Genomic DNA, 21,343 nt, shown 5'->3' on the forward strand with positions numbered 1-21,343 from the left:
AAGCGTGTTAAAGGGTTATAATTTACAAGCTGCTTTGTTTTATTTGTCATGTAAGGTCACGGACAATTTGATAATGATTTACTTTAGTTTATTTCGTGATTCAAAGGTGTTTAAAAGCAAGTGTGACGGTGCGTCACGACGTAACGTGGCTGCGTATAGCAGGGCAGTGGAGTTGGCGGGAGAGAGAGGGGGAAAGGAGGTTTTTTTTTGGTTCGTTCGGGTGATGTAGAGTAAGTAGGGAGAATTCCTTAATGTAGTCACACAGGACCAGATTAGTCTGAAGGCAGGTTCGAGCCACGTTGGTGCTCCGGAGAAGGGAAATTGCTGTGTGTTACCAGAACGACAGAGGAGAGCTGCTCCCGGTGCCGCGCAGTGGGAACCGGAGCTTGGAGGAATCGCGGTAGCTTCCCTGCTATACAGAGACGACTCATCAGCTCCAGTACCAAGGACGACGCAGGTGATATTTAATAAAGTTTATTTCGGCGAATGTACATCAGGGTGATCAGCAACTTGGCCAAGAAGTAGAAGACTTCTGCTAACGTGACGGACACTAAGCGGAGTTTTAAAAGATCGCTGCTGCACACCCCATTTTCTGCGCACGCTACCACCTGGCAGGGCAGGCCCGCTATGTTCTAACTGCATGCCCGGATGCCTGATTTCTCTGGCGGTCATTTTTGGAAGTAAATGTACTGAACAGACTTTCGCATGGGAGTGTTGATGTTATCGGACGGATTATTACAATGTGCCGGTGGTATAAAGTGCTAAATGAATAAGGTTCATTTCTGTTATGAGGTTGTTGTGCATGTTTAATATGAATGTGTCCTGTTGTAAGGTTACTACGAACGTGTTATATGAAGGGTAAAAAATATCCCGTCGGAGGTAAACGGGAGTTCTTGCTTGAAGCCTCCACCGTTAGACACTGAGCGCTCAGTAGGGTGACTGGGGCTGGGGTTTCATTAATAGAGGGGAGTCAGGTGGTTGGTGAAACTCAATTTGGTAATTGCAGTCCTTTGTTTTATGTGAGCTTTGGTTCTTTCCATCTAATAATTTAGTAATCTTACAGAGAATAAACTGCCTATGTGTTCAATTTACCCTATCCTGGTGTACAGTGGTTACCCTGCTTCTATTATTTAGGCTCTCTCCGGAGTAGGGGCGTCTCACCTGCTACTGCTGGGTACTTCGGTCGGGGGGTGGGGGTACGGTGTGGGTACTTAAACATCACGCTATCCCCAACAGTACTACACTCCAGGTTGGCACCGTGACGCTGATAGGGAAGTGCTGGAGCCTTAGCCGATCTGCTCACGTAGTGCATGTAGCAGACTAGGGAGGCGATTGGTGAGGGTACAGGGACCTACATCCTGCTGTACCTTCTCCGTTTGGAGGATTGGGCAGCCTAGACCTCTACTACGCAGGCTGTGGCCCAGTCTGTTACATGTTGTTAAAATGGTTTAATTGAATATACGTGTAAAAGATAATCCATGTAGAAAACGTTAACAAAATTAGAACTTAAAGGAAAGAATTCATTTATGTTTTGGAATAAGGAAAGGTGTTAAAGGTAACTTGCTGTCTGAGCTACTAATGGTGATTATTTTCTGTACACTTTATAGCTCTTACGGTGAGTTCACAAGGCAAGGTTAAATAAAGGATTGTGAACCATCAGTTTGAGAGACCATCATTTCAACCGGGGACGCTACATTCTGTACTTTGCCTATTTTGACGCTAGTTTCATCACCTGATTCTACTCATCAACTCTGATCTGAGGAACTTTGTTTCTAGTGTCGACGACATTCCTAGGGTGAGTTACGCCCACTTCCGGTTTTGTTGCTAATATGCTAACATGATTGTAGTTTTTTTTTCGGTACATTGCCTATTTTGACGCTAATTTCTTCACTCGATTCTACTCATCAAGCCGGATCTGAGTAACTTTGTTTCTAATCTCTAGGGTATTCCTAGGCTGTGAGATGCCGACTTCTGGTTTTGATGCTAATATGCTAGCATGATTGTAGTTTTTTGTACATTGCCTGTTTTGATGCTAGTTTTATGTCTTTACTCTACTCATCAACTCTCATCTGAGGAACTTTGTTTCTAGTGTCGACGACATTCCTAGGGTGAGTTACGCCCACTTCTGGTTTTGATGCTAATATGCTAACATGATTGTAGTTTTTTCTGTACATAGCCTGTTTTGACGCTAGTTTTATTTCTTTACTCTACTTATTAAGATGGATCTGAGGATCTTTGTTTCTAATCTCTAGGGCATTCCTAGGCTGGTGAGATGCCGACTTCTGGTTGTGATGCTAATATGTTAACATGATTGTAGTTTTTTGTACATTTTGATGCTAGTTTTATGTCTTTTCTCATCATGTCTAATCTGAGGAACTTTGTTTCTAGTCTCTACGAGATTCCTAGGCGGAGATACGCCCACACATCTGGTTTTGATGCTAATATGCTAACATGCTAAGTTTTGAGATTACTCCATATTCTGAATCTGGGTGTTGCTATACGCCTAGATCAAACCTTTCAGCCTGATCTGAGCATGCCAAGGCATTTTACATGCTAACAGGCTAGCATGCTAACTTTTGAAATAATTAAAATGCTTGTAGCTTTTTTATACAGTGCCTATTTTGACGCTAGTTTCATCACCTGATTCTACTCAACTCTGATCTGAGGAACTTTGTTTCTAGTGTCGACGACATTCCTAGGCGGAGATACGCCCACTTCCGGTTATCTCACTGCTGATTTCCTGGAGCTGCTAGATTCCCTCAACCTACAACAACATGTTGATGTCCCCACACATTCCAGGGTTCACACACTTGACTTGGTCATTTCAAACTTCGCCCCCATCAGTAATCTACAGGTATATGATCTTGGTATCTCGGACCATAAAGTAGTGTCAATGGAGCTGGCCTTTCTCTCCGCCCCATATCAAACCAAAACGTCAGATCCATTTCAGAAATCTGAAGACCATCAATGCAGATGCCCTGGCCCTGGACCTTAAATTTCTCTCCTCTGAACCTGTCAGCAGTGCAACAGCAGAGGTGCAACATGCACATCAATTTCTTCAGACAAAATGTTGATAATATCCGTTCATACCTCTCCATCACGAATATCTTGCCTCCTCCAACTGTCGACCTACTACCTGAGAAGGTCCAGCCACTTTGCTCCTTCTCTGCTACCACACGGGAAGAGGTGGAGAACGTCATCAGGAAAATGAAACCATCTACCAGTTCCCTGGACCCTTTCCCTTCAGCCCTGCTAAAGGTCAACATCTCTGCCGTCTCTCCACTCATCACCAGGATCATAAACCAATCCCTCCTGACTGGCCATATTCCTTCTACTTTAAAAACTGCTGTCATCAGACCTCTATTGAAAAAACCCACCATGGACTCTGAAGTTCTCTCTAACTATGGGCCCATCTCCAATCTTCCATGCCTCTCTAAAGTTCTGGAAAAAAAACAGTTGCAGCACAACTTCATGATCACCTCAAACTGAATAACCTGTTTGAAAAATTTCAGTCCGGTTTCCGCCCTGGCCATAGCACAGAAACAGCCCTGGTCAAGGTCACCAATGATCTTCTGATGACTGCAGATACTGGTTCCCCTTCTATACTCATCCTCCTTGACCTGACAGCTGCTTTTGACACAATAGACCATAACATCCTCTTTCACCGCCTGCAATGCACCATGGGACTCTCAGGAACTGTTCATAACTGGTTCACGTCATACCTAACTGGCAGAACCGAACATGTCACCCTTAGCAGCGCAAAATCTCACATCCACAACGTCACCTGTGGTGTCCCACAGGGCTCTGTGCTTGGCCTCACTTGACACCAAGTCAAGTGTGTGACCCCTGGAATGTGTGGGGACATCAACATGTTGTTGTTGTAGGTTGAGGGAATCTAGCAGCTCCAGGAAATCAGCAGTGAGATAACCGGAAGTGGTCTTTACTCTACTCATCAACTCTGATCTGAGGAACTTTGTTTCTAGTGTCGACGACATTCCTAGGGTGAGTTACGCCCACTTCCGGTTTTGTTGCTAATATGCTAACATGATTGTAGTTTTTTTTTCGGTACATTGCCTATTTTGACGCTAATTTCTTCACTCGATTCTACTCATCAAGCCGGATCTGAGTAACTTTGTTTCTAATCTCTAGGGTATTCCTAGGCTGTGAGATGCCGACTTCTGGTTTTGATGCTAATATGCTAGCATGATTGTAGTTTTTTGTACATTGCCTGTTTTGATGCTAGTTTTATGTCTTTACTCTACTTATTAAGATGGATCTGAGGATCTTTGTTTCTAATCTCTAGGGCATTCCTAGGCTGGTGAGATGCCGACTTCTGGTTGTGATGCTAATATGTTAACATGATTGTAGTTTTTTGTACATTTTGATGCTAGTTTTATGTCTTTTCTCATCATGTCTAATCTGAGGAACTTTGTTTCTAGTCTCTACGAGATTCCTAGGCGGAGATACGCCCACACATCTGGTTTTGATGCTAATATGCTAACATGCTAAGTTTTGAGATTACTCCATATTCTGAATCTGGGTGTTGCTATACGCCTAGATCAAACCTTTCAGCCTGATCTGAGCATGCCAAGGCATGCTAACTTTTGAAATAATTAAAATGCTTGTAGCTTTTTTATACAGTGCCTATTTTGACGCTAGTTTCATCACCTGATTCTACTCAACTCTGATCTGAGGAACTTTGTTTCTAGTGTCGACGACATTAAACAGCCATAAACGCTTTTCCTTTAATGATCTGAATGTGGGTGTTGCAGTCATAACAGTAAGTAATTCACAGAGATGTGTAAGGAGTAGATTATTCAGATGCCACCTCTGCACTTGACAGGTTCCCCAGCGAACCCAGTTAGCACCTTTTAATGACAATTAAACACAGCATGTTATTTGTAATAAGCTTGTTCAGGGATTCGTCAGGCATGTTCGTAATAATAGGAAAGCAGTTCACATTAATTACAGACTTTTGCATCACTGGTAAAAGGCTCAGGGCTCCGGCTGTTGATTTAATTACTCCAGTAATTAAATGAGTCACAGCTCACAAGTGACATTGCAGGCTGTGTTCGACGGGAGCTAGATTATGAAACATTTTGTACGTTAATGGTGGTTTCTTGGTGGGAACCCCCCCTCCCCCCCCCACAGTTTTCAGGTCGTTCAGCTTGAAGCTCATATTCCCCTCGCCATTTTTCTACCTTGCAGGTGTGCAGGTCAGGAACGTTCTGGCCTCATCCCAGCTCACTCAGACTCAGCTAGCCACTGTTTGGTGAGTGTCCACTGAATTCTTCACGGCCGCAGTGGTGCGCTTGGTTTATTTGCCCCTCTTAAATTACGTAGCTCAATCCTTTCAGCATCCACTCTATGCGGGCAGTGTGTGGCTCCACAGGTGAGGACCATATGTCTGTAACCGCAAGGTCGACAGTTCAAGTCCCCGGATTGGCAGTGATTTCTCTGCTGGTCCCCTGAACAACCTCTAATTGCTCCAATTGACCCTGCGCTGATTTCAGAAGCCATCATGATATTTCCAGGGCTGGTTGCTTTTCTTAAGTGGTCTGTTCCTGTTAGCACGCGTCAGGCAGCTGGTGCGACGGCTCGAGGCAGGAGGTCTGTACTTCTGAGTTGTGACTCATGGGATCCTACTGATAATCAACTAATAGGAAGCGTGTCGCAGGTTTTTAATGTGCTGCAATAATCACTGCTTTAAAAAAAAATAAAAAAATTTAAAGGCATTTTGTTTTTTATATGTCTGTCTCTCAAAATACTGCTAAAAAATATATTGTTAGGTGAGAATACATTTTATTATTACAGCTCACCTAACAAACTTCATAGCCTAGCCTAGCATACCTTAAACATGCTTGGAACACTTGCATTAGCCTACAGTTGGACAAAACTCAGGGTAAGTTGTCATTTTTTTGTAGGTTAGTTTGGTTTTTAAATTGGACCCCTCATGGTCTGGGTGAAGTTATGCTGGTCTTCGCCATCTGTGCACCCGGTTCGATTACTGACCTTCCCACATGTTCTCCCAAGGAACCTGGCAGATGTGGACAAGGACGGCCAGCTGACAGGGGAGGAGTTCATCCTGGCTATGCACCTGGTGGACATGGCGAAGGCCGGACAGCCGCTGCCCCTCACGCTTCCCGGGGACCTGGTGCCCCCCTCCGTCAGGTAGACAGCCGCCGCCGGTGGCCAATCGGTGAACCCGGCAGAGCAGTAAATAGAGCTCTGGAAAAAAATTGAGACCACTCTATACTGGAAAAAAAATCTGCTTGTTTAAAGCTGGTTTTGCTGGCAGAAAGGTACGCTGAGCGTCAGGTTGCTTCCAGGTTCTAAGTACGCAAGTGTACAAGAATATGGTGAAACGGGAGACACTGAGAAAGGCCAGAAAGCAGCCAGGTAAAGGGTGGAAACGACTTCCCAATGCTTGAGATGCCCGTTCACTTATCCGACAGTGCCTCATGAATCATGACCTCAAGTGACCTGTACTTGGTGGAAACGTTAAGTGCAGGTGTGAGGTGCACTGCTAGGACAGTTCATAACAGGCTCATAGAAGCAGGGCTGAAGTCCCATAAAGCAAGGAAGAAGCCCTTCATTAATGAGAAGCAGGAAAGAACCAGGCTGCAGTTTGCAAAAGAAAAAAAAACATTATTCACAGATCCATACCCATAAAGGAGAACTGAGTGAAACAAAAATTGGTGCTATGGTCTCTAACTTTTTTCCATAGTTATATGTAATGAATGGGGAAAGGCGGGGGGGTTGAATATGCTGTGTCAGGCTGGACATTGACCCATCTGGAATCACAGGCTAGGAGGCTTTGTTACAGAAAGGGAGAGTGTCCCCATACACTGAGATACTTCGACTGAGCCCAGCTAAGGGACTCCTGATGAGTGAGCACGGGAAGCTGTATGGTGGTTGTTCCTGTGTAGCCTGACTCAGAGTCTCAGGTTCTAGCACCTTCTACCTACACGGAGGCATGTTGTATTTTGCAGAACGGGGAAGCAGGGGGAATTGCTTCCTTTGAATCGCACCATCGTCCCTGAAGAAATTCAAGTTGAACCACCCCAGAAGACAAAGAGTAATGGTAGCATTAGTAGAACGGACAGACGGATTTACACACACACACACACACACACACAAAGACAGGCACCTTCAGCTAGTGAATGTTTTTGGTGACACAAGTGTGTATTAGTGATGTGCCGTTCTTAGTATCTTTACAAAGAATCACCTGATTCACATTGAATTGCAGGAGGTCAAAGGTCACTGCCCCTATTGCCATGGTTACCACGTGTGCGTGTGCATGGCCCTCCTTGCAGTTTCGTTCGAGGACAAGCTAAAGGAGAACTTCCAGCGGGGAAACGCTGAGCTGGAGAGGCGGCGGCAGGTCTTACAGGAGCAGGAGCGGCGCGAGCAAGAGAGGCGGGCCCAGAAGGCCCGGGAGGAGCAGGAGCGGCGTGAGCAGGAGGCGCGGGAGCAGGAGAGGAGGCGGCAACAGGAGCAGGAGCGGCGGCTGGAGAGGCAACGCGAGCTGGAATGGCAGAAGGAGGAAGAGCGCTTAAAGGAGCTGGAACGCAAGGAGGTCAGTCTTTCTAGTATGGAATGCTAGCATTGTACTTGGGGTTAGGCAGTCGCTCTTTGGTCATTGGTCCAGTCCCAGCCAATCACATTTGGGTTTAGCAAATTAATGTTGTTGGCGATTCACCAGCACTGTTGCCTCATACCTTTCAGAGCTGGGGGTTGGAATCCCACCTCCACTCTTTGAGAGTTTCCATGTTCTCCCAGTGTTGTGTGGCCTTCCTCCAAAAACATGCCCTTAGGTGGTCTGGTGCCTTTAAATTCTCTGCAGTGCGAGGTTCTAGTGTAAGTGCATGTTTTGTGCCCTGCGATGGGCTGACATCCCGTCCAGGGTGTACCCCCCCAGCCTGGTGCCCTGTGCTGTCCTGGATAGACTCCAGGCCCCCCTGTGATAATTGGCTGGAAGTTAATAAAACTTCATTATTGTAACCCTGTGTTGGGCAAATACAGCATTATAACTAATTAAACTAGTTTACTGGTGAAACTCCGTTTATGTACATCTCTGAATGGCTGGGAAGGTTTGACAGCATGTATTTGGTTATTGGTTTAGCTTGTGTGTGAACGTGTGCGACCTGTGATTAGCGCGTGTGTGTGTGTGTGTGTGTGTGTGTGTGTTTGGTCGTGATCATGTGTGTGTCCCTGCAGGCTGCTAAGCAGGAGCTGGAGCGTCAGAGGAAGATGGAGTGGGAGTGGAGGAGGCGACAGGAGCTGCTGAATCAGAGGAACCAAGAACAAGAGGACATCATCAAGCTTAAGGCCAAGAAGAGGAGCTTGGAGCTGGAGCTGGAGGCTGTGGTGAGGACCAGGCCGTCCTGCACCTGTTTGCCCCGACCGACTGCATTCCCCTTCAGGAACGAGGAACAGCCAGCTGTTGAAATCGCACTATCAGAGACGCACGTTTTCCTTTCAGATGTCAATGGTACACATGCTTGTGTCCACAGCGACAATATTCCCGCCCTCAGGACTCATAAGACCACTGTTTAATTTCAGAGAGACAAGCACAAGCAGATCTCTGACCGACTCAGGGACGTCCAGAGCAAGAGGAGCATCCAGAAGGGAGAGCTGGAACTGATCAGTCAGAAGCAGGACAGCTGCCTGCTGGAGGTCAACGCCCTGCAGCGGCAGCTTGAGGTCTGCGGCCTTCCTCCGCTGCCGTCCAAGATCCCAGCAGCTATGGGACGAGCACCAGCTGCAACACTGATAAATAGATTCAACACGGTTCTTTTTCCATGTGATCTGGCGTTATGTCTGCTGTGCGTTATACAACAGCTGTGCCACTCCTGTCTGATTAGCAGTCTTCAGATTTTGGCAACCAAGGGAGAGACTGTTCTTCACACCTTTCCTGGAGAATGTGCAGTTTTTTTGGGGGGGAATTTACTATAAAAGCAATAGATAGATAGGGTGAAGTTTCCAGGGAGGGTTTATTTCAGGATTCTCCAGCTTTCTGAGGGAGTTTGGCCTGTTTTTGTGCAGGAGGGGCAGAGGAAACATTCTCAGCTGATTGTGGAGCAGCAGAGATGCAAGGAGATCCTATGCAACATGGGGCTGAACAGTAGGTCTGGTGAGTCTGATCTCCCTGCTTCTCCCTGCGTTACCTGGCGCCCCCCCCCCCCCTGCAGTCATTCTTGAAGTACTTAAATGTCATGGTGGCACATGGGTGGTACATGCTTCTTGTGCTTCTAAAATGTAGGTGTACACTACCAGACAAAAGTTTGGATGCACCCACTTGTAATACATCTTTATATTTTAGCTACATTATTCACCTTAGAGTAAAAGGCTTGGAGGCAGTCGACAGTTTTGCTTCGATGACAGCAATGCAGAATCTTGGCGTTCTTTCAGCCAGCTTTCAGATGTAACCCCCCCTGGAAGGCTTTTCCAGCAGTACAGGAGTTTCCAGAAGTTCTGGGCACAAGTCGGCTACCAACTCATCTCGGCTCTGTAGGGTTTGGGTGGAGTGGGGGATTGTGGGGGCCAGGTTATCTGTCACAGCCCTCCCTCTCACATGTCAACAAGAAAATACTTACCATATAACCTCGAGGTGCACTTAGGGTTGTTAATGTAAGGGCCCCCTGCTGATACAGCGCGTTGCTGCACCCTCCACACGAACCACCTCAGGGATGAGAACCTGAGTGTAGTCGTGCAGCGGGTGACACCTCAGCATCACACTAGTCCGAATGGAATGGAACAGTGTACATTTTTTTCCGGTGGCTGGAGTGCCAACCCTGCCACCAACCCCCTTGCAGTTTTCCCTGCAAGTTGGAGGACTTCCTTGCAGGGCTTAGATGTAGATTGTCAGTCCCAGGATGAAGCAATTGCAGGTGAAGGGTCTTGCTTAGAGGTAGTGTTTCTGTATACAGGTCCGACACTTTCCTCCGTAAAGAGGGGCGTGACTGAGAAGGACATCGTCTGTCGGAAACTCAAGGAGCAGCTGGATGTGCTGGAGAAGGATACCGTGGCAAAACTGTCGGAGATGGACCAGTACAACGTGGACATCAAGGTGAGGAGGCATTACTGGTGGTAGAAAGGCATCAATGTGTGCTGTACAGGGGCCAGTAGCATTTGTAAATAGAATAAAGTGGAGAAGTGAAGCCTCAAAACATCCATAATCTATGGCCCAGAATCCCGTGTGTTCTGAATTGGATCTGGTGTCTGTACCTTGTATAGCGAGTGGTGGTTGGCGGTGTGGCTTGGTGCTCTGCGCTAATGGTGGTGCGGGCCCGGTCCCTTCCCACAGGAGCTCCGGGAAAGCCAGACCAAGCAGCAGCAGGTCCTGGACAGACTGCGGCAGGTCAAGGCCGACAAGCTATGTGACCTGCAGCGGAGGCGAGAACTGGAGTTGGAGAGGAGGAAGAGAGAGGAGGAGGAGGCGGTCAGGTGAGCTAGGCCTCCTGCAAGGCCTGCATGCTCTGTTGTCGTTTTTGCATTTCTGTTGGCTGTCATGGTGCCAGGTTTGGTTTCCCTGCAATGGTGACTGACCTGTCCTAAATCGCTTTTTAATATCACTTTAACACTGTGCTTCCCAAGCTGGTCCTTGGGGATCCAGAGCTCCCTTTTACTTATTTTTTGTTTGTTTTTCTATTTTTAAGTGGGTCAACACATCACCTACATAATGTCAGAACATGTCAGATGGCTAAGAGCAATTTTAATGTCAATTACAGACCCAGTGTGACAAAGTTCAGTTAAAGCATTAAATTTGAATGGATGACGTGACCTTGATGGTTTGTTTAAAGAAAATATAGCTGCATCACGTGATTGAAGGGCCATGATGTGGTGCTGGGCCAAATTCAGCTTCAATGTGATGCATCATGTCATTCACAGGCAAGCCAAGCTGGAGAAAGAGCGGCAGTGGCGTGTGAAGTTGGAGCGGGAGGAGGAGGAGCGGCGGAGGAGGATCCAGGAGGAGCGGGAGGCCAAGCTGAAGGAGGAGGAAGAACGTGAGCGTGAACTCCGGGCCAAACTGCGCGCCGCTCAGGAGCAGGCTGAGCGGAACCGCCGGGCCGCTGGAGAGGAGGAGGCAGGAGGAAGCCCAGAAGAGGGAGGAGGAGAAGAGGATAGAGGAGGAGAGGCGGCGAGAGGAACATAAAAGGGCGGAGGAGGAGAGGAGGCAGAAGGAAGAGGAGAGGAGGCGGCAAGAGGAGGAGCGGAGAAAGGTGGAGGCAGAGAGAAGGAAGCTAGAGCTGGAGAGGAAAAGACTGGAAGAAGAGAAAAAGAGATTTGAGGAAGAGAGGAGGAGGCAGGAGGAAGAGAGAAGGAGGCAAGAGGAAGAGAACAGAAGGAAGAAGGAGGAGGAGCAGGAGCTGGAGAGGGAGGAGGAGGAGAGAAGACGTCAGCGGGCTCAGATAGCTGCTGTCAGGGATGCAGAGGAGCGGAGGAGACAGGAAGAGGAGCGGAGGAGACAGGAAGAGGAGCGGAGGAGACAGGAGGAGGAGCGGAGGAGGCTGGAAGAGGAGAAGAAGAGACAGGAAGAGGAGAGACGGCGAGAGGAGGACAGGAGGAGAAAGCAACAGGAGGAGGAGGCCGTGGCCAGACAGCGGGAGGAAGAGGCCCGGCAGCAAAAGCAGCAGCAGCAGCACAATTTAGGCAAGACAGACATTCATGAGAAGCTGTCGGCCCTGATCAGGGGCCTAGAGGAGCGAAAAGGTAAGGATTATGGCCTCGATGCAGCCCCCTTCGGGAGGTGTGGAAACGCAGTGACAAATCACAATCTCAGACACGTAAAGCTACCATTAGCGGTGGGGTTTGTACAGTTTCTTCATCAGCCTCCAAATGCAAGTGTCCCATCAGCAGACCCGAGGTGTCGTGTGCTGGTTCAATAGCTGCAGTGCGTCATTAGTGACACAGCGTTCTGAAGAACAGTCACACAAGGAGGTGACTGACTCACTGTCGTTGCAGGGAATTTGAGACCCGTCAAGTCAACGCACAGGAAATCGGCCTCCCTGACAACCTACAGAGCCCTGTACCCCTTCACAGCACGGAACGCGGACGAGCTCACCTTTGACACGGACAGCTTGATTGAGGTATACAGAGTGCACCCCCATATGTTAATCTGTTTGTACCATAAATTAAATGTGCTGAATCATTGCCCTGGTGCCTGATTAGCTCTTTTTTTCTGAATCCTTTTCGGGTGTTTTACAGTTAGATCTAGAATCCTTTTGTTCACCATAAAGTGCAACAAGGAGCAGTTTTTTGGGGGGGGGAGGACAGAGGGGTACAAGTGCCCCTGTGACAAAATAAATAAACATGTAGACATATTTAATTTATTAATGGCACATTTCTCCTTTCATATGTTTTAGGGTGTTTTCTGGCCAGTCGTGACCTGGTTTTGGATAGTACGCCCATGTGTGTCATGTGGTAGCCCTTAACCAATCGCCTTGAGTCCGCAGGTGGACGAGAAGACGGAAGGCGAGCAGGGCTGGCTGTATGGCAGCTACCAGGGCAAGATGGGCTGGTTCCCTGAGAGCTACGTCGAGAAGCACAGCCAACCGGAATCTGCGGCCAGCACCAAGCAGGCTCTGATGCCCACAACTGCATCTACCTCAGTCTCTGCAAGGTAATGTTGCCCCTTGGTGTCCAGCATCTAAACTGGTCCTGTGTCATATCTGAATGCTTATGTGGGTCTCACTGACCGTTTTCTCCTGGTCTGTCCCTACTTCAGCAAGGCGGAGGCTAATTCCAGTACCTTCCCAGCAGGACAGAGCACTCCTGGGGGGGCAGGGCAGAACTCTGCCTTCACTCCCACCCACCCTCCAGGCTCTGCCTCTATGGAGTATGGACAGGTAGTTATCCTGGGAGCGCCCCCTACCTGAAGAATACCGTAACTGTCTCGAGTGAGAATTCAGAACTGGCCCCACCCGATCGGTCGTGTTCTTTTTCTGTATTTCCACTGCATGCCTATGCGTATTTATGTGCCAGTGAGTCTGTGGCCTGTTTGCATGGCTGCATCTGAACCATGTCTGTTCAGAAGCCTTCAACTGCTTCTGCGACTGTCTTGCACGTTACTGCAGTATTTTGTTCTGTACTATGCTTTTTCTTTATTTATATATAACAATCAGAAGCAGGTTTGCTGTTTCTGGGGACCCATTTAAAAAGCCACTTTGGGGCCCCTCCACAAGGTGGTGACTTTGTGGCCAGCAAGGGGCCCCCAACACAAATGCATGATTTTATCGCCATAAACAAGTCAACTATGTTTGCTAATAGTGTAGTTTGTATATATGTTGTTTTTTTGGTCATATTTGTGCATGTGTTTGCACATATATAACAATACACTGAGATGTACCATGTATGCACGAGAGTGTTAACTTTCTAGGTATATTCATAAGTTGGTAAACTTTCATGTTAACATTTATCAAAATGTCCATTTTTGGGGGGATTTTTAAGGTAGTTTCAAGTACGTCTAGATCAGATCTTGTTTCCTGAGTGGTGTCCCGGCTGACAGACATGTTTTCTGCGTTGTCAGGTGGCAAGTGGCCTCCAGGTGCAAGCGCTGTGCTCCTGGACGGCCAAGACGGACAACCACCTGAACTTCTCCAAGGATGACATCATCACGGTGCTGGAGCAGCAGGAAAACTGGTGGCTGGGGGAGCTGAATGGGGTGCAGGGCTGAGCCGGAATGAGTAAGTGACACTCTTGGCGGTTCCTCGGGAGGTTCCAGAAGGGTTCTGGTTCTGCTCAGACCAAAGCCTGTCAGCTACCTGGAGACTGGTGGTCATTTACTGAGCCATTTCCTTATTCTAATTCCATATTTCTACGTATTTATTACTGAAGTGGTATTTGATTTGCATTTTTCGGGGCAGGCATCTAGGAGTGATTTTAAATAATCCCTGCCTTTTCTTTGTGACATGTTTGAGAAAATGTGCTAGATTTAGTATGGTAAATTTGGTTTGACTGATTGACTCAACACTTATGAATGCTATTGTGATGTTTTTGTGCTTATATTATTGGTTGAGATAAGCGAGATCAATTTGTAAGGGATTTTTTTCTTTTTCTATTGAAAAATGCGTATGAGCAGAATCGCCGATCCATTTTTTTTCACTTTATTTTGCCAGACCCCTATATTCTTCTGTGGATGAGTTCAATAACCCTGACAATACTCTACAAGAAGGTAAGTTTCTTTTCCAGGGAAGAATTTGAATGAAAAGAAGTTAAATTAAGCTAAGCAGAAGCGCATTTTGCATACATTGTGTCTTTCTTTGATACCCAACATTCCATTTTAGCCAGTCACTACTCTTCACTTTGTTTGGCCATCTGTAATCTAGCATATTGTCATCTTGACTTCTCTTGCGTACCTTTTAATCATCTTGATATTAATGGTATTGCTGCTAGCATGTCAGAAGTAACCTTGAAACAGGGTCTGGTGTGAGAGGCCATTGTCGAAAAGGAGAAAGCCGGATTTTGTCACTGGCTGTTGACCGTTGATTTTCTGTCTAATCAGAAGGCAGGTTTTGTGGCAGTTAAAAATCATTTGGCCATTCTGTCTCTCATCCAATCAGAGTATGTAGCCTTATATACCTATGAAAGCCCAGAGTCAGGAGACCTCACTTTCAACGAAGGAGACACCGTCGTTGTGACGGAAAGAGAAGGGGACTGGTGGAAAGGGTACATCGGAGACAGGAGTGGAGTCTTCCCCTCCAACTACGTAACGCCAAAGGAATCTGAAGTAAATTGTCATGAACGACTTTTCTCAGAGATACTTAAACTGCAGAGTTTATTGTCTATAAATAATAAATCATGACAGGCTAACTTTTGCTACTCTGTGTCTGTCTACAGACATATAGCACCACTGGAAAGTCAGGTGGAGTCGGCAAAAAGCCAGGTAAGGATGCGGGATCCCACAGTCACCACTCAGTAAAGAGCCAAGAAATTCACTGGCAGCCACCACACACCTTTATCTTTGCCTTTCCGTTGATGCTGGTGCATCTGCAGCTAGGCTGTGTCCTGTATACAGATGAAACACAGCTGTGTTCAATAGTCTTTGCGAGTGCCGACTGTTGCGAAGCTCTATCTACCTTGAACACGTGTGCTTGTTTGCGTTCGCATTCATTTGTGAATGTGTATGACAGAGGTTGCCCAAGTGACGACTGCGTACACGGCCACCGGAGCGGAGCAGCTGAGCCTGGCCCCGGGACAGCTTATCCTCATCCAGGGCAAGAACCCATCTGGGTGGTGGCAAGGGGTTCTGCAGGTCTGTGGACCCGTGTTGTCATGATAGTGACGTTAATCAAATGTGGAGGCCGCCCATAATGAGGTCTAATCCTGGGCTGTTTTTGGGAGGAGGCATTGAAGTTGAGTTGCGGGTCTCTCTCAGGTCAGATGCATTTGTCCTAAATTAGGTTGGCATGTATGTCCTGATGAGGAACCTCTTGTCTTGTATCTGTCCAGGCTAGGGGTAAAAAACGCCAGAACGGATGGTTCCCCGCCTCCCACGTCAAGCTCTTGGGCCCCACCAGTGGGAAGTCCACACCAGCTCCAGTTCCAAGTAAGATCAACAGCATCACATGCCAAGATCTGCGATGATCTCCGTCTGCATCTTCCGTAACAGCCTTTCCTACATGTTGGCTGTTCCTTCAGTTTGCCAGGTCATCACCATGTACGACTACAAGGCGGGCAACGAGGATGAGATGAGCTTCTCCAAAAGTCAACTGATCAATGTGCTGAACAAGGACGATGCTGATTGGTGGAAAGGGGAGCTGAATGGCGTCGTCGGCTTGTTCCCCACCAATTACGTCAAGATGACCACGGAGTCCGATCCCAGTCAACAATGTAAGTTTAATTTTTTTCCCCCCCCAAGTAATATTTGTTTGTCTTGTTGATAGTTGCAAATGTCTTAAGATACAAAGTTTGCAGCCTAGTGTTTCATGCTGTTGGCAATAAATGAGAGAGCGGTAGTTCCAAAATCTAAGGTGGAAAGTGACCTTCGGGTAAAAGTTGACCCACGTTACAGTGCCCACCTGCATTGTATGGGTCTCTCAAAGGGCTGTTCTCCTGCTGACTGCAGCTCTACCAAGGCTACGGTTTGGCTTCCTGCTTGGGTCTGACTTTCTGAACAGAAATGGTTTGTGTCCAAAGATGAATCGAGAGAGTTTGCAGTAGCTGTGTGCTGCAGGGGAAACCTAAACACAGATAAGAAATGATTCATTGGTGACCTCATGGGAGGCCTGGTGATGTGAAGTAGGGCAGTTTGAAAGATACTACCTGGTATTGGCAAATGTCTTCATAAAAAACCATGATGAGAGGGTCGATGAGTTTCCACATCATGGCGTGCATACTCTCTCTTCTGCCATCCGCCTATTAGGACTGGGTTTCTTCTCAGAGTTGTGCTTCAGAGAAGCACTCCTCTCCTTCCATCCATCCGTCCACCCTCCTTACACTCTTCTCCTGCCATCTTTCCCTTCTTTCCCCCCCACCTTTCCCTCCATCTTTCCCTCTATCTGTGTTGTTCTTGTAGGACGGCATCGTTGCCTCTTCCTCCACAGCTTCTCAGAGCTGTTCAGATACCCTTTAGGTGCTCCATATCAGTCAATGCTTCCTCGCTGGATAGGGCCTGCCTTCTCATCAAATTCACTTTCTTTTACTTCTGCTTTAATATTATTATTATTATTATTATTTAAATTTTTTTCCTCATGTGTTGAAGCAGGTCCCACACACCTACCAGTCCAACAGCAAGTGCCCCCCTCTGTAATTTTTATATTCATGTTTTTAGTCTTTAAAATTGTTCTTGCTTATGATGCAAAGCAATTACAATGCCAGTGATAGATGCTGATGCCATATTTAAAGTATAAAGCATATCATTTAAACAGCTTTTTGGGAGAGCGTGAAGGTATGTAGAGTCATAGTCATTAACTATTTAAAACATATTTTTCTTTCAAAAATGGCTTTTTACCCTAAGTGCAATTGAGTATCCTAACTTTTTTTTGTTTGTTTGTTAAAACGTCTCTCACTGACAGTTATATCTGAATGTTACTGCGCAGATGGAAAATCTGGGATAATCTGTGCAGGCAACGGTGCGTTTACGCTTAGCTTGTAGTTCAGTTATGGGCTACGTACCGTTGGGTAATTGCATAAGTGTGTGTGCGTGTGTTCACAGTATGAATTCACATGTACACAGACACATGCTTTCCATTGGTAGGTTTTTTTTGCCAACCCCATGAGTGCAAACCTAACCCTAACCCTAACCCTAACCCTAACCCTAACCCTGCTAACCCTAACCCTAACCCTAACCCTAATCCTCTCCCTCTACGAAATCCCATGGCTTTAGCTATAGTACTGTGCTCAGTGCTGGTCAACCCATTAGGTGACATAGGCAGCCACCTGGGGTGCCATCTTTTGGTGAGGCGCTGCCTTAGCCAGCCAATATCACTTTGTCGCAGACAGGGGGCCCTGGTGGTGTAGCTTGCCTACGGCGACACATGAGCTTCAACGATTACTGGCTGTTTACGTACTTCTTTAAGTACTGTGTTTTGCCTATGGGTATAGTGTGTAGAATATTCGTCATACATACCTAGACTAAGGGGAAACCTTTGTTGCCTTACATGTAGTTGTGTATTTTGAGGGTGTTATTTGTTATAATGTATGGAGTGGAAGGGTATTCAAGCAGGCAGTCATACACTGGTTGCAGCCTTCATCTTTTCCCTATGTGGGGGTCGGTGAGCCATTCGAGGGTCAAAGTTCTGGGTCCTTGCTTCACTGTTTGCTGTTTTTTCCGAACACTCGCGGCGGGCTTTGGTGGACTTTGGTTTGCCCTGTTAGTGCCCCGGTGCAGTGTCTGCCGCTTTCCCGCCTGAGGGGGTTTGGACCAGGATGCTGTGAGTTTTCAGCTGATCTGCCATAATACTGGAAATGTTTTAGAATATATTTTTTTTTGCTTTAAGTGACCTTAGGGAGGTAACGTCAATGTAAATGCCCCCCCCCCCCACCAAGATGGAGTGGTTAATTCAGGTAATTATATGCATAACCTTTAACGAAACAAGGCCTGCTGGTGTTTAACAGTACATGTTTTGCGGTTTCTGGGTTCTAACAAGTTTAAAAACTAGTTATAACTAAGATACATGTCTTTATTTAATAATAATTGATACTTTATTGAGCCCTATGGGGAAATTCTCTTTACGCCACCCCCAGTTTGCTTTCTGTAAGTGACAGCAAGCTGGCCGCAAAGGGTAGCCACCCATAGCAGCATCCAGGGAGCTGGGGGTTAAGGGCCTTGCTGAAGGACCCGCAGATGTACTGAGGCTGGGCGAAAAACGAGGCTTTAGCCCACTGAGCCTCACACTTTGCTTTTTCATGCAACTTAAAATGAAAATCTGCCTTGCAGTTAGATACCATTGATTATTTGGTTATTGATAAAATTCAGATGTTAGATGGGCTAATTCTTTTTTTGGTCACTAAGGTTTAGACTCTGAAGATTATCCTTCTGCATGGTGCCTGCTGACTATTTGGTCCATGCCAGTGTAACTATTAGCCAGAGGTAAATTCATGTGTTGACAATGTCCTTGGAACAAATGCTAAAGAATCGTATTACTCGGTTAAGGATAAAAATGGCAGATTTGGTGGTTTATAAAGTGTGGTCTTTTGCTCTCACATCAGGGTGAAACTCTCTGTGCCTCAGTGTTCAAGAAATCATCACTGCTGCGGCACTTTGTAGTAAAACTACAAGCATTTTGAATGTAACCTGGTTTGCCCAGATTTTACTCTTAGTTGTATTGACTTATTTTATTTTATATGAAAGTGCAGTTTAATGAAAAAAAAATGGATGACTGTGATATTGTGTGCTCAGTCTACAATATGTGTGATTACTTGCAGTAAGGCATAGAAATGTCTGAATAAGGTATTTAACAGCTGAAAAATATCCTCTACTTGGAAAACATTTTGCAAGCAATTAAAGGTTTGCTCTGTTTATGCAAATTTGCAATCTGTTTATGCTGCTGGCAAGAGAGATGCATTTTGAATGAATCCCTTGCATTAATTGTTAAACAGTCTATGCAGTTTGAGGTTTCATTTGGCCCCACTGGGAATTTACCCACAGTGCATTGGCAGTAGTCAAGTCAGTTTGTCTGTGTTAAAGTTCCCAAGCTGTGTTACTTTGAAAATGTGCCTCAAATTATACATATGTACATTTATCGTGAAAATAAAGGATTTGCTTAAAAAGCACCTGCTTTTTTTTGGCAAGTCATTGTCTTACACAAGGATGGTGTGAGGTTTGGTTATTAGCGTCTAATATATATATATATCCAGGACCAGGTTATTCAAGAAGCTAAGCACTAGGATGGTTACAGTCCCAGGCAAAATGGGTTCGAGAGAGGAAACCTGGCTGCGGTTTTTAAGGCTTGGGGATGAGGCTCATGCAAAAAGGCGTATTGAAAGTTACCCAATGGAGTTTCAGCGTCTGCGCGCATCTGAATTTTCAGCAAAAGGTAAGACGGACGGGAGGGTTGTTCTCGCGCAGTGACTTAGCGACAGCTCCGGGTAGCGGCTTCTCAAGCCAGTGGTTTAGCCACATGTTTGGGGCCACGCAAGACAGCTGCTGACCGCGGCTGCCCCCCCCCCCACTCCCACCCCCACCCCCGTCATCCCCGACCCTGCAGGGTGTGCTGACCTGACCAGCCTGGACACCATGAGTCCGCAGGAGAGGAAGCGACAGGGTTACATCCACGAGCTCATTGAGACGGAGGAGCGATACATGGCTGACCTTCAGCTGGTCCTGGAGGTATGATCTGCAGTGGGGCCCCCGTGAGGTCTTTGCACTTCAGTCTGCTTTAAGCATTTGCAGTTTTGAGTTTTTATATTCTTGTCATGGATCTCATGTATAGGGCTTTGAGTGTAGGTTTTTGTGCCAGAACATGTTTAACTTATTTTCCCTAACATTTTGTTATCCCTCTTAACCTTTACTAACCCTTTCCAACTTTGCCCGTCTCTCATTTTTTTTTCTCCAGGTGTTTTACAAGCCCATGTCTGAGTCGGGACGCCTGACAGATGTTGAAATGGCCATGATCTTCGTCAACTGGAAGGACCTGATTATGTCCAACACCAAACTTCACAAGTGTGTCTTTCCACAAGCTTGTTTCTTCTTGGTAGCTGAAATTCTTGGGAATGAAACGTGATCCGATGCTGCCACCTTGCTCTAGGAATACGAACTGCGAGTATCGTGTCCCACAACAGCAAATGTCATAGGCAGAGTGAAGTCCCAGAAATAGAGAAGTGCCAGGAAAAGGAATTATCTATGCAGTCGATGGATAATAACAAAACAGGCTGCACAGTTTTTGCACTTAAAGATCATGGAAACTGGAATGTTTGTTGAGAATGGCACTGGCCAGCATTCTGTTTTTGAAACTCACCTGAACTTTTACGAAGAAATTGCTTGGTACTGGACTTGGCGGCCTTTGCGGTTTTGGTGATTGTGTTTGTGAATGGCAGGGCACTGAGGGTGAGGAAGAAAACGGGTGGCGAGAAGATGCCGGTGCAGATGATTGGGGACATCCTGGCCTCGGAGCTCTCGCACATGCAGGCCTACATCCGCTTCTGCAGCTGCCAGCTTAACGGTGCAGCCCTGCTGCAACAAAAGACTGACAAGGAACCCGAGTTCAAGGACTTCCTCAAGGTGAGGAATGGTGGGCAGCAGCCCTGGAACAAATGGGAGGGGTAGATAGTTCATTGTTAAAGGCTGTTCCAGAGCGATCGGTAAGCGGGAGAATTGCAGCCGTCCAAATGTCCTCAGTGAAAAAGCGGTAGCGGGTTAAATGGATGTTGAACTGTTCTTTATTTTCTTCTGAAATGAATTACAAAGATATCTTGCGGGCCAATACTATGTTCTATGAGACCTCTGGACTCAACTCTTCTAAAGCACCTAGACTGAAATTTAGAGTGGTGCTTTAGATAAGGACGTAGGCTAGGGTTTCTGACTCCTAAGTGTGTGTGTGTCTCTCTCTCAGAAAATCGCTACAGATCACCGGTGTAAAGGTATGCCACTGTCCAGCTTCCTGCTGAAGCCTATGCAGAGAATCACCCGCTATCCACTCATCATAAAGAACGTAAGTCCTGCACATTGTCACCCGTGGTCCCTCCTTCAGTGTGCGATGTGGGAGGCATGACGAATTAGCCTCATCCAATTTGCCTTGGATTTAGCTCAATTTGGGTTGCTGCTACGTATGACTTTGCCCTGCCAAAGATGCAGTTCGTGTCAATTCCTTTGGGGACCAAATGATAATGGTTGTGACCATCATCATGGTCAGCAAATACAAGAAAGAATGTGCTGTTTTGCTGGAGTTAAATACCAATG

The 21,343-nt window shown here is 46.6% G+C and overlaps 1 pseudogene; it reads left to right on the plus strand.

Annotated features, from left to right (window-relative positions):
• The first annotated feature begins 2,056 nt into the window (after nt 1-2,056).
• LOC125728212 (intersectin-2-like) overlaps nt 2,057-21,343 on the plus strand; it is a 30,487-nt pseudogene continuing 11,200 nt past the window's right edge.

The sequence above is a fragment of the Brienomyrus brachyistius genome, unplaced genomic scaffold (genome assembly GCF_023856365.1).
Source record: "Brienomyrus brachyistius isolate T26 unplaced genomic scaffold, BBRACH_0.4 scaffold202, whole genome shotgun sequence".
Taxonomy (NCBI): Eukaryota; Metazoa; Chordata; class Actinopteri; order Osteoglossiformes; family Mormyridae; genus Brienomyrus; species Brienomyrus brachyistius.